Raw genomic sequence first — 12,191 nt, forward strand, 5'->3', positions numbered from 1 at the left:
TCTAATACAGTAATACAACTGAATACAGATAAAATCTCACCCTCAGGGATGTTTCAATAAGTCTCCTGGCTAGAGTGAGGAGGGTGGGACTGGGCATCAGGACTCCTGGGTTCTCTTCCAAGCTCGGGGAGGGCTTGTGGGTTAAAACAGAGAGCCAGGATGCCTGGGTTCTGTACCTCTCCAGGTGCCTCTCTCTCGGATGCCAGGCAGCCCTTGGCTGGGAGGGCAAAGGACTCCCCTACCTGGTCTCTACTGTGGCCTGTGTGTTCTTCTCTAGGTGGAAGCCCTGACCCGGCAGCCCCGAGACACCATTCTCCATGCCGAGAGAGACATAGAGCTGGCCAAGCTGCCCGAGGGCACCCTGAACAATATTAAGTGCAGATACTTCCTGCAGGGAGGGATGGGAACAGCCCATCCCCATGCCTCAGCTGGCCACGCTGTGGGTGCTGCTGTCCAGGCAAGGGCAGGCCGGGGTGGGGGCAAGTTGTGGTGATGCAGGAGCTCTGTCCTCTTGGGGAGAAAGCTGCTCAAGAGCTAGGCCTGAGAATCACACCACCACCACGAGGAGGCAGGTCAACATGACTGGGGACTCCCTTACTAAGAAGAACACACAGGCCTGTCACCAGAGCTGATCCGGAGCACAGGATGAGCTGTCTGCCAGGAGCTAAGATTCAGGATGTGGACCTGAGGCTGAAGAGGATCCTAATGGGAGCAGGAAAGAATCCACTGATTGTCCCTCATGTGGGAACAAATGACACTAGATTCTCGCATCAAGGGAGACTGTGCCAGGCTAGGGAAGATGCTTAAGGAAATGGAGGCTCCGGTGATCTTCAGTGGGATTCTTCCCTCCCTAGAGGAGAGAGTGAAGGCAAGACAAGATGAGATGATCAATAGAGGGCTCAGGCAGTGGTGCTAGGAGGAGGGCTTTGGGATGTTTGACTGCTGGGAGGCATTCACGAGCAGAGGACTGTTCTCATGGGATGGACCGAAACCTGAGTAGGGAGGGAAATAGCCGTTTGGGATGGAGTTGGTGCAACTGGTTAAAAGAGCTTTAAACTAGGAACTCACAGGAGATGGTTGGGAGATGCTCACGTAATCTCCATGCCTGATTCTAATATTGACCGGAAGGAAAAAATCAAGAAGGACAGACACAGCAATGGAGAAAGGACCAGCAGTGGGTAGGAGAATGGACATTTAGAGGAAGGACAGTGCCGATACCATTCAGGAAGGCGATACTGGAAGCAGAATGACTGTACCCAATTGGGCGAGGAATGTGGGTGAAGCCAAGCAGCAGCCATTAAGATGCCTGTACACCAATGCAAGGAGGCTGGGTAACAAAACCGAGGAGCTAGAGCGACTGATACAGGAAGTGAAACCAGACGCTCTAGGGATAACAGAAACCTGGTGGAACAGGCATGACTGGAGTACAGGGATTGAAGGGTATGTGCTGTTCACGAAAGACAGAAACAAAGGCAAAGAAGAAAACCCTTGAGTCATCAGTTTACCCATAAACAAATCTAGTGTTCTCCCTTGAACTATTGTATTTTCTCTACAAAACCCCCTACCTATGCCCAAGTAAGGGTTCTGATGTATAGACCCAAACTCTGCATCAGTTCCCCTGGGATTCCATCTCCTGACTGATTGTGCTGGGGGCTCTGCCTGTCTCCAGCACTCAGGACCCTGAGCTACCACCATTACCAGGAACCCCGCCCAGTTCAAGCCTCATGGAGTGGGTGAGATTCCCCCCCCCCTCGCCCCTCCGTTTTCTTTTCTTCCTCAGGTATTAACCTTTCAAATGTAACCATTATGTTTGTTTAGCCCTCCTTGTGTAGTTATCACTATTATTCAATAAATAACTTTTATGGTTCAGCTGGTTGCTTCTCTCTCCCTCTCTGAATTTTACTCTTTGGTGTTTTCCGCTTCCCCCATTTACTCTGCAGCAACCCTTCTTTTACCTAAGCTAAAGATCCCGGTAGCGCCCAAAAATACTGTGGGGTTTGCTCATGAAGTGGGTTACTACCAGTACAACTGTAACGTGGAAGTGGGATAGGGATGTGTTAAACTTGGGGCACATAAGAGGGGAGCAGCTGAAAGTGCTGCTTAACCCAGCCCATTGAGTACAGGGCCATATGAGAGGATCAGCTGGAGAGGGCTGATGGACCTGGTCTGCTCAGACTTGCTCTGCTAGTGTGAGCGTACGTGCGTGCGTGTTTATCTAGTTCTAGGCTGGAGGGACCCAGCCCTGGGGAACCGAGGTCCTGCAGGGTGGCTCCATTGGGAGGGCACTTGCAGAAGGAAGGAGTAGAGCTCCCTATGAACACACAAGTGACATAAGCAGCACATTAATAGAATTACAGAATCCCTCCCTCCCCAGAAGAGTAACCCTAATCAATGAGCCTACCAGATGTGCCTGTTACTTTGGGGTCACAGCATGCAAAAAGCCTTTTTCCTTCCTCATGAAAGTTGGATCCAAGGCACGGTGGTTAATGATGCTGGGAGATTACTTTAGGTGGAAAAACTGCTGTAATAGTTGATTTTAGCCTGTTAATGTTAAATTTAGACTAAGAAGCATGTTATGATTTTCATTTTGTATGTAACCAGTTCTGTTTCCATTATCCTGACTCAGTCCCTCTTAACTCTTAACCTTTGATAATAACTTTAGGATTATTCCACTCTGCATATATCTCAGTGCTGCGAGGTTATCAAAGATCTGATCCTGAGCTGTACCAATCACGCTGTTTGGATTCTGTTCCCTTGGGGACAGCTAACCTGGTAATTTCTGTGAGTGTCCTGTGACTGTAACCTGATGCTACTGGGGGACACTTTCAGAGGGGCTTGGGGGCTGCGGTGCAACTACTGTTACCGTGCACGGCAGAGCAAGGGCTGGCAGAGCCCTGTGGAGATTGGTAGGATGGCTAACAGACTGGTGATGTTATGCTTGACTAGATATCAGCTCCCTGAGAAAATCTTCCTCTCGCCGGATGGGTAACAAGGTGACTCAGAGCCCTGGGCAAGCCAAGAAAGCTGCACACATACCCCGTCACCTGCTTTCCCTCCTCCAGATGCCTCTTTATCTTAACATATTTGAGGTTTGGCTAAGGACTGTTCTAAAGAGGACCCTGATCAACTGTTCTCCATGTGCACTGGAAGTAGGAATCAGCTTAATCTGCAGCAAGGGAGATTTAGGTTAGATATTAGGAAAAACTTTCTAACTATAAAGATAGTTCATCTCTGGAACTGGCTTCAAAGGGAGGTTGTGGAATCCCCATCTGTCAAGGTTCCTTCCCCACTCTGAACTCTAGGGTACAGATGTGGGGCCCTGCATGAAAAACCCCCTAAGCTTATTTTCACCAGCTTAGGTTAAAACTTCCCCAAGGTACAAACTATTTTACCTTTTGCCCCTGGACCTTATTGCTTCAACCACCAAGTGTCTAACAAATATACAACAGGGAAAGAGCCTGCTTGGAAACGTCTTTCCCCCCAAAATCCTCCCAAACCCTACAGCCCCTTTTCTGGGGAAGGCTTGATAAAAATCCTCACCAATTTGCATAGGTGAACACAGACCCAAACCCTTGGATCTTAAGAACAAGGAAAAACCAATCAGGTTCTTAAAAGAAGAATTTTAATTGAAGAAAAAAATAAAAGAATCACCTCTGTAAAATCAGGATGGTAAATACCTTACAGGGTAATCAGATTCAAAACACAGAGAATCCCTCTAGGCAAAACCTTAAGTTACAAAAAGACACAAAAACAGGAATACACATTCCATTCAGCACAACTTATTTTATCAGCCATTTAAACAAAACAGAATCTAATGCACATCTAGCTAGATTGCTTACTGACTTTTTACAGGAGTTCTGACCTGCATTCTTGGTCTGGTCCAGGCAAAGGCCACACAGAGACCGAGAGAGCCCTTTGTTTTCTGCCCCACCCTCCAGCTTTGAAAGTATCTTGTCTCCTCACTGGTCATTTTGGTCAGGTGCCAGCAAGGTTATCTTTAGCTTCTTAACCCTTTACAGGTGAAAGGGTTTTTTCCTCTAGCCAGCAGGGATTTAAAGGTGGTTAGCCTTCCCTTTATATTTATGACACCATCATTGGAGGTTTCTAAGAACCCATTAGACAAAGAGCTGTAAGGGAGGGTCTAAGTATAGTGCTGGACTGGGATGATCTTTCTAGGACCCTTCCAGTCCTACATTTCTAGGATTCTCTGAACTGTGGAGTTTAACTGGTGAGCCCTACAGTGAACTGACCCTTCAGCCTTCACCCAGCTCTAGTCCAATGTGAATTATTAACAAAATGAGCTGGTCCCTGATACAGAGAAGTCACAAGACCAGTCAGCACAGCAGGACATACCCTATCAGAGATACCCAATGACAGTCATTCCCTTGTAGTGCAGTGGGGGAAGTTAGGGAATCCTATGGGTCTTCTCTGATAAAGTCTTGCAGTATACAAACAGGGACTTGGCTTAGAAAAGCAGAGATGCCTTCCCACACACACTATTACAGGCACCTATCCTAAGTCTGTAAGTAAACAGACGCAGTTCACAGATAGCCTTCTGACCCAGAAATAGGCTAGACAGGAGGGAGGCTAACTCACCAAAACACAGTCCGTGCCGCTTACAAGCCAGAATTCATCAGCAACACTGAATTCCCAGAAAAACAAAGAAGAGAATATGATTAAGAACCAGTCCCCAGATCACTAACTACAGAGATTAGATCTAGCTTTGTGGGGATCCCGAAAGAGTGGTTAGAGACCCCAGAGAGGCACTGAGGTCTTCTTCCATCTCCATGGAGAACGGGCAAGGGAAGAAGCCCGCACATCATGGTTACAGTGGACAGGCAGGAAGCCCCAATTTCTCTGAAAGAAGAAATCAGGCCTCTGAGCAATTGAAGCAGATACTTCAAACAGTTTCGTAGGAAATGTGTGCACAGTGAATACAAAGTCTGGGGCTGGGTTATTTACATCTGACCTTATTTGTGAGATACATGGCCAGCACCTGAAAAAGAAATGTGAAGAGTCATCAGTCTTTTGTACAGTGCCCCTTACTACACATAAACAGAGAGGAGAATACTAGGGAACAATAATATGATGACATGGACAGGGAATAAGCTGCTAGATATGATATAGAAAGCAATCACCAGAACAGGAAACACTACAAGATTAGGGGAACCCATACTACTTAATATTGTCGCTTTTGAATGTGTCAATTCAACAGGGGTCTCTATTGATTTCCTTCCAATATCCAACTGTTAGAGGAACATTGTCTCCCCATTGAGAGCTGTAAGCAATAACATCCCAGACTCCCTCTGCCTTTCGCCCTCCTCTGCTAACTGCTGCCTGAGGAATCCTCACAGGCCCTGAACCCAGGGGGACAGTAAACTGGAGAATGAGGTGGTGATGGAGACTAGAAACCTGACCATTCAGTGACCTTTTTATATGGAGGTGGAGGATCACAGTAGCTAACTTGGGAGGATGAGTTATATCTGCCTTCTTTGAAGGGCAGAGCATCCTTATCTCCCAACAACATCAGTGGGAGTTTGAGAACACTCAGCAACTCATAGGATTGGGCAATACAAATACAAAGGCTTTGGGTGACTAAAGTTAAGCACTAAAATCTGCAGTTATGCCTAAATACCCATTATAGCCACCTGCAGAGGTGCTGATTAGGGCACCTAAATCTCTGTCAACATTGTGGTGTTTAAAATAGATATTTGAAAAACAAGGGGAATGATGTTTAAAGGCATATTTGTCAGACAACTTTATGCCAGGTGACTGAATTTTCCAAACCTGGGTACCTAAACTTAGACTCCTAACAATCACATGTAGGTGCATAAATAGGGGTGGGGTTAGTTGTAAAGTCACCTTTTTGCTGCCCTATGTTGCCGTGGAGCAGGGCAAAGTAGCCACAAAGCTGCCCTAAGAGGCAGCTAGGAATTCCCCAGCATGTGCAAATCCCTAACACACAGAGAACTAGCGGATATAGCGTAGAGCCAGCATAGCTGGCTGTAGGTCACCAACTCCTAGCTTCCCACCCAAGTATATGGGGTGTGAGCTGGAAACAGAAGATGGCACGGGAGCAGCACTACGACTCACCCCTGCGGCGCCTCCTGCTGGTCGTCCGGGAATTAGCTCTTTCCAGCACGGAGCACCCTCTGCCGGCCGGTGTCTCACTGTCCCCTGGCCCCCTGGCCCTCCCGGACCCTGGTGCCTTTTTATCTGGGGTGCTGCCCCTTGGCAATACCCCCCACACCCTGCCTCTGGGTCTCCCCTCTCCGGGGAATCCACAACCCTCCAATCCCCACCTTGCCTCAGTCTGCGCTACTGCCAGTCACCATCAAGCCCCCACTTCCTGGGGCAGGCTGCAGTGTAAAAGCCACTCATCATAGGCCAGGGGGGTTTGGACCAGCTGCCTTCCTCTACCACCCACTACCTCTGTGGGCCTAGGACCAGGCCCTGCAGCCTGGGGAGTTGCCAGCCTGGAGCTCCTCTGGCCTTTCCCCAGCCCGGCTTCACTCCCACTCCCCTTTCTGCAGACAGCCAGGCCCTACGCCCTACAAGCCTGGACAGAGCCTTTCTGAGCGCCTGGCTCCCAGCCTTTTCATACAGGCCAGCTGTTGGGGCATGGCCGCCTCTGTGGCTCTTTCCCCAGTCAGCCGAGGCTCGCTGCTCTCCTAGCAGCAGCAGCCCTCTGGCACGCTGAGCCCTCTCCCAGGGCCGATTTCAAGCCCTTCAGAGCAGGAGCCGGTGACCAGCCCACTACAGGCACACACAGTGTGCGCTGTGCTACCGCAGGGTTTGGCAACGTTTGGCACGCAGCCCCCCGGGGTAAGCCCCTGGCGGGCCAGGCCAGTTTGTTTACCCGCCGCGTCCGCAGGTTCAGCCCATCATGGCTCCCATTGGCCGTGGTTCCCCGCTGTAGGCCAATGGGGGCTGTGGGAAGCAGCGCGGGGCGAGGGATGTGCTGGCCACGGCTTCCTGCAGCCCCCATTGGCCTGCAGTGGGGAACTGTGGCCAGTGGGATCCGCGATCGGCCAAACCTGCGGACGCGGCAGATAAACAAACTGGCCCGGCCCACCAGGGGGCTTACCCTGGGGGGCTGCATGCCAAACGTTGCCGACCCCGGTGCTACAGCAATCTCCCGTACAGCAATTGCTGTTACAAGACAGCGTAATTTAGAACAACCCAGAGTCTAAAGCTCAGGTGTATTTGAGGATCTGGGCCAGTACTTGGCTGTTTCTACAGTAATGACCCCTGAGCAAGCAGTGTAATGTACATGCTTATCACTGAGCTTGTCCAGAGGCTGCATAGAATCATAGAATATCAGGGTTGGAAGGGACCTCAGGAGGTCATCTAGTCCAACCCCCTGCTCAAAAGCAGGACCAATCCCCAATTAAATCAGAATGACTAGATGTCCTGATGTGTAATAAAAACACTTCGAATCATAAAAAATCAACCCAGCCTACTTTACAGGGCCTGATCCTTCTCTCCCTTACAGCATCTGAGCAGTAGGAGAATGGCTAATACGGGCCAGTATTATGGTTGTTGTATTCTATTTATAAAAGTATAATACTGGCCAGTATTATAGTTGCTGTATTGTTTTATAAAACAACAAAAAAAATAGAAAAATAAAAAATACAAATTAATGTTTTTAATTAATTTGGGGGAAAGAATTTACAGCACAGTACAAGGATTTAAAACATTTAAAACATTCCTTTCTTTCTCTCCAGTATTATAGTCTGTCTTGTTCCAATTTTGGGTCGCGGGTGCGAGTAGTATAAGGGCCCTACCATCAATCAAACGTTAACCCCACCCCTTGACCCTGTAAGCCCTGCACACAGGTCACCGGAAGTCCCACCTCATGGGAGTATTACTTCCGGGGTCAAGGCGGACACATGTCCGGAAGCAAGGTGTGTCATGTGACCCCTGTAAGAACTCCTCCCACTGTCCTCTGCTGATCAGGATGGATTTTGCCCCAACAGGAACACCTCGAGAGAAGATTTGACCAATCAGGGGGAGTTCCGGAGTTTGTGTGACCCCTCTAAAAACTCCTCCCACTGCCCTCTACCAATCAGGAGGGGTTTCAGCCGCTGGGGACCACCCCGAGAGGAGATTTGTCCAATTGGGGGGAATTCTCGGGCGGGGTGACCCATCAGGAAGTGGCTCGTGTGACCCCTCTAAGAACTCCTCCCACCACCCTCTACCAATCATGATGGGTTTTGGCCACAGAGGACAGCTCCGAAAGGAGATTCGACCAAAATAGGGTGGGTTCTGGGACGGGGTCAACCGCCCAGAATAGGGTCGTGTGACCCCTCTAAGGATTCCTTCCAACGACCTCTGCCAATCAGAATGCAGCACCATCACCTCATAAGTCCCAGCGCTGGGAAGAGGAGGCCATCTCTTACCAAGAAGACATGTTTTAGAAATTGTGGAAAGGCTGAGAGGAAACGTGGACTCTTTTACCTCCCATGTGAGACCTTCAGACTTTGTTTTAGCCCCGAGGACCTTTGGAGTTGTGTGGAGAAAGCGCTACAGCAGCGACAGTTCTGAAGAGGATGAGAGAGAAGCCAAGGGGATTCCTTTGGCCCAGCCATTGATGGATATGCCAGAATCCGACCCTGAAGCCCAACTGCTCATGAGACACCCCCATGAGCATGGTGGCCTCTCGTCATCCACCACCCTGGAGGAGGAAGGAGTTCATGGCTCGGGGAAGGCACTGGCAGACAAGGTGAATGGAAAAGACGTAGCTCCGCTAAATGAATGATTAAGAAGCGACAGTCGATGATTGGGTGTAATGGGGTTAGGAACCAGGGGTTGTGTAAATCTAAAAACAAGTAGTGGGAACTTACGCTTGTTTCTTGTCTGAAAATCTCTCGACAGCTTGACGATGCCTTTCTAGAGGACCCGGAGGCCCTGGATGTTAGGGGGCTTATTCCTTCACCCACTTACTTCCCTGGTCCTTCTCGCATGAACAGAGAGCAACAATGCCCGAAGTCCAAAGGTGCAAACAATTCGATGTTTATTGGGGTGAACTTCCAGCAAGCATGATTCCAGTTTCCTTCCTTAGTGTCCTCCTTCCCAGCTCTGACACCACAGAGCCTTACACCTGTGTCCCTGTTCTCATTCCTGCCCTGAGCAAAACATTATTCCAATTTCCTTACCCCCATTCCCTGTTCCCATTTCCCTCTTTAGCAAACATGATTGCAATTTCCTTACCCCCATTCCCTGTTCCCATCTCCCTCACCCGCATGCCCACCCCCACCCCCCTACTTCCTGATTGCCTGCAGACTATATAGGAAAACTTGAGTTCTGCTTTGCTATACCTTAACCAATCATTTTCCTGAAATTTAACTAACCAATCCTAACATATTGTAACACGATTATGTACCCAATTATATCCCACCACCTTAATTAGTTTACACCCAGCAAAATTAATTATACAGCAGACAGAAACAATCACAGAACCAGACAGAGATGATACAGACAAACAACAGCAAAGTGGGAACTATAATGACAAGACAATACAGAAGTGAGGATTCCACATCCCAGCTATTGATAAGTGAGTTCTTGCCAGACAGGATGCTATCAAACTAAGTTTCCTTTTACATTTTCTAGGCACTTCCCTTTCTCTGGAGGTGATAGGAATACAATCCTGTCCTGATAGTGCCTAACAGCTCAATAGCACCTTATTTCAATATGACTAGTTTGGAATGTGAGGATGTGACTGGTCGCTTCCCAGCTTATGGCTGCCTCTGTTGCTTAGCCAAAGGCCTTAGCCTAAGAACAGGGCCTCAGACTGTCACAGTAAGAGAAGGCCCTTACACTGGCAGACAGTGGTTTTGATTCTTTCTTTTATACCTCTATAACTGGCCAAGTGATAAGAATACACCTAAATTCTTAGAGTATAGGCCTTTATAGACAGACCTGAATATCTATATCCTAACACTGGACAGCGTTGCATCAAGCAGCGAAGGTGAACCAGGCTCGCCTTGTTTTTCTTCAACGCCGCTAGAAATTGTTGAAAATGACTCTGAGGAGGACGGCTATGAGGAGTTTAGGAGGAGACTTGGCATGGAACTCGCTGAGCCAGTGCCACGTCACGAGCGTAAAAATGTTATGCGGACTATTGTACGCGTTGCTGTTTATGCTGTTCTTCATCACTGTCTTAGGGAAAAGCTTTTTGAAAATGGTGAGGGCTGTGTCATAAATGCCCCAGCCCAATGGCACCATGCCTGTGTGACTTGGACTTCAATGGATAGAAACTGCAAGCTCTGGGGCCTGTGTGCTGAGCTGTGTTTGGAAAGCTTATTGAACACTATTATTGCCATAGGTTATGTTATGCAACGTCTGTGCCTAACCCAAGAACATTTAGCGCAAGCGGTGACCTTGAGAAATGCTGTGCAATTCAGTGGAGACCCTGACTGTGTTTTAAAGAAAATGTCCAAACCAGAAGATGCCTGCTTACAGCGTTACATTGACCGTCTGGTCCACACAAAAACTGACAGAACCCTGCTTAAGAAAAAGACTATTTGTAAGAAATCTAAAAGGATTAATTGAGAGAATGATGAGGGGACAAACATGCAATATAAAACTTGGTCGCTGTACATTTTAAAAAATTGAATGAAAAGGGCTTTGTGATTATCTGTGTTTCTGTTAGAAGGTCTCTGGCCCTTAAGTGAGCTAAAAGTTTTTATGGAGCATCTGGGTTTGTTTTCAAGAAGCTGTATGACTTTTAAATTGAAAAAAAATGGTTTGTGAGAACCTAGCTCTTGTGTCTTTGTGTAAAAGAGACCCATTTACAGCAACAAGCTGTGAAGTGGGAGGGGAACAAATCCTAAAAATGTATTTACAGTGTAACCCTTCTGCCCATCAGAGTTGGCAACAACAGGGTCTAGGTTCAGTATCTAGGAGTTCCATTCCAGAAACACAATGCAAAACCAGGTCAAGCCCCCACCAGTGGGGCACTGAAGCTTCCCTACGTCAAGTTGAAATCACTGAATACTGTGTTAAGTAGTAGTGGGCCTCAGAGCTGGGGCACCATGAACCCAAAGTGAATTCAGCTCTGCAGTCTGTAACCAAACTCCTAATAGAATCAAAATTCTCTCTGATATTACATAATGGAGAGAAGGTACAATTGGTGTTTGGGGCCCTCAGAAGGGGGCTCACACCACTAGGCACAAACCTCCATCCTCAAACTCTCTCAATTCACTGGCTTTTGCAATCCTTGTCCCTTGCCTAGCGAGTGCTACTTAGTTGATGGTGAGTCCCTCCGTCATAAAAGGCCAAGTACAGTTCCACTGTCCTTGGTTCACATAATCAGGATAATGACACTTTATTCTTCCTGCCCCAATAACAGAGACACTGGGGATCCCACAGCAGCCAAAGTAACCGTTTGGGCTCCTGTGGGCTCATGCTAGGCGGGGTGGGTGTGCCTGTGCAAACGAGATCAGCTCCTGAAGTCCTTTTCCACAACTCACCACCAGATGTCAGGGTAGAGCTCATCCTGCCTCTGCTTACAACACGAAAACAAAACAGGGATGGTTCAGACATGTGTTTGAGTACAACAGAGTTGCCTCATCCTGTTGAACTGAATGGTTTTAACCACACCCCCACTGAATAATGAAGGTAACTGTGATTCCTTACCCTTGTTGCTATAGGGATAAATTTGATGGGTGTGCACCCATAGTAAGGGAGGTGGGTGGGTGAGTTCGGATTAATATGAAATGAAATAAAACCTCAGGAATTCGCAGATGCTATTGGGCAGTTTAAATATAATCCCTGGAGTTGGTAGAGCACTACTGGACAGTGAAAATGACCCAGGAACTGGCAGAACTCTACTGGACAGTTTAAATATGACCCAGGAGTGGTTTTGAATGCTATGGGTCACTCTTTCTAGCAATTCAAAGCCATTAAAAGTTTAAAATACTATATTTACCAAAAAAAACCAAAACAACCAACCAAAAAACCCCACCACACACATTAATAATCAAGGTGGGCCATTTCCAGCACAAATCCAGGTTTCCTTACAATGTACGTGATCACTTTAGATAAGCTATTACCAACAGGAGAGTGGGTTTGTTTTTCTTTGGGTGGGGGGTTGAGAAAACCTGGATTTGTGCTGGAAATGGCCCACCTTGATTATCATACACATTGTAAGGAGAGTGATCACTTTAGATAAGCTATTACCAGCAGGA

The 12,191-nt window shown here is 47.8% G+C and overlaps 1 long non-coding RNA gene across 1 annotated transcript; it reads right to left on the bottom strand.

Annotated features, from left to right (window-relative positions):
• Positions 1-813: 813 nt before the first annotated feature.
• LOC311510729 lies at positions 814-3,700 on the bottom strand. Its single transcript, XR_014709127.1, has 3 exons — positions 3,652-3,700; positions 2,402-2,541; positions 814-850 (listed from the first exon to the last, which is right to left on the bottom strand). It is a non-coding gene; the product is annotated as an uncharacterized lncRNA (long non-coding RNA).
• Positions 3,701-12,191: the final 8,491 nt, after the last annotated feature.

This window comes from Lepidochelys olivacea (assembly GCF_965140295.1).
Source record: "Lepidochelys olivacea isolate rLepOli2 genome assembly, chromosome: 20".
In the NCBI taxonomy this organism is placed as follows: domain Eukaryota; kingdom Metazoa; phylum Chordata; order Testudines; family Cheloniidae; genus Lepidochelys; species Lepidochelys olivacea.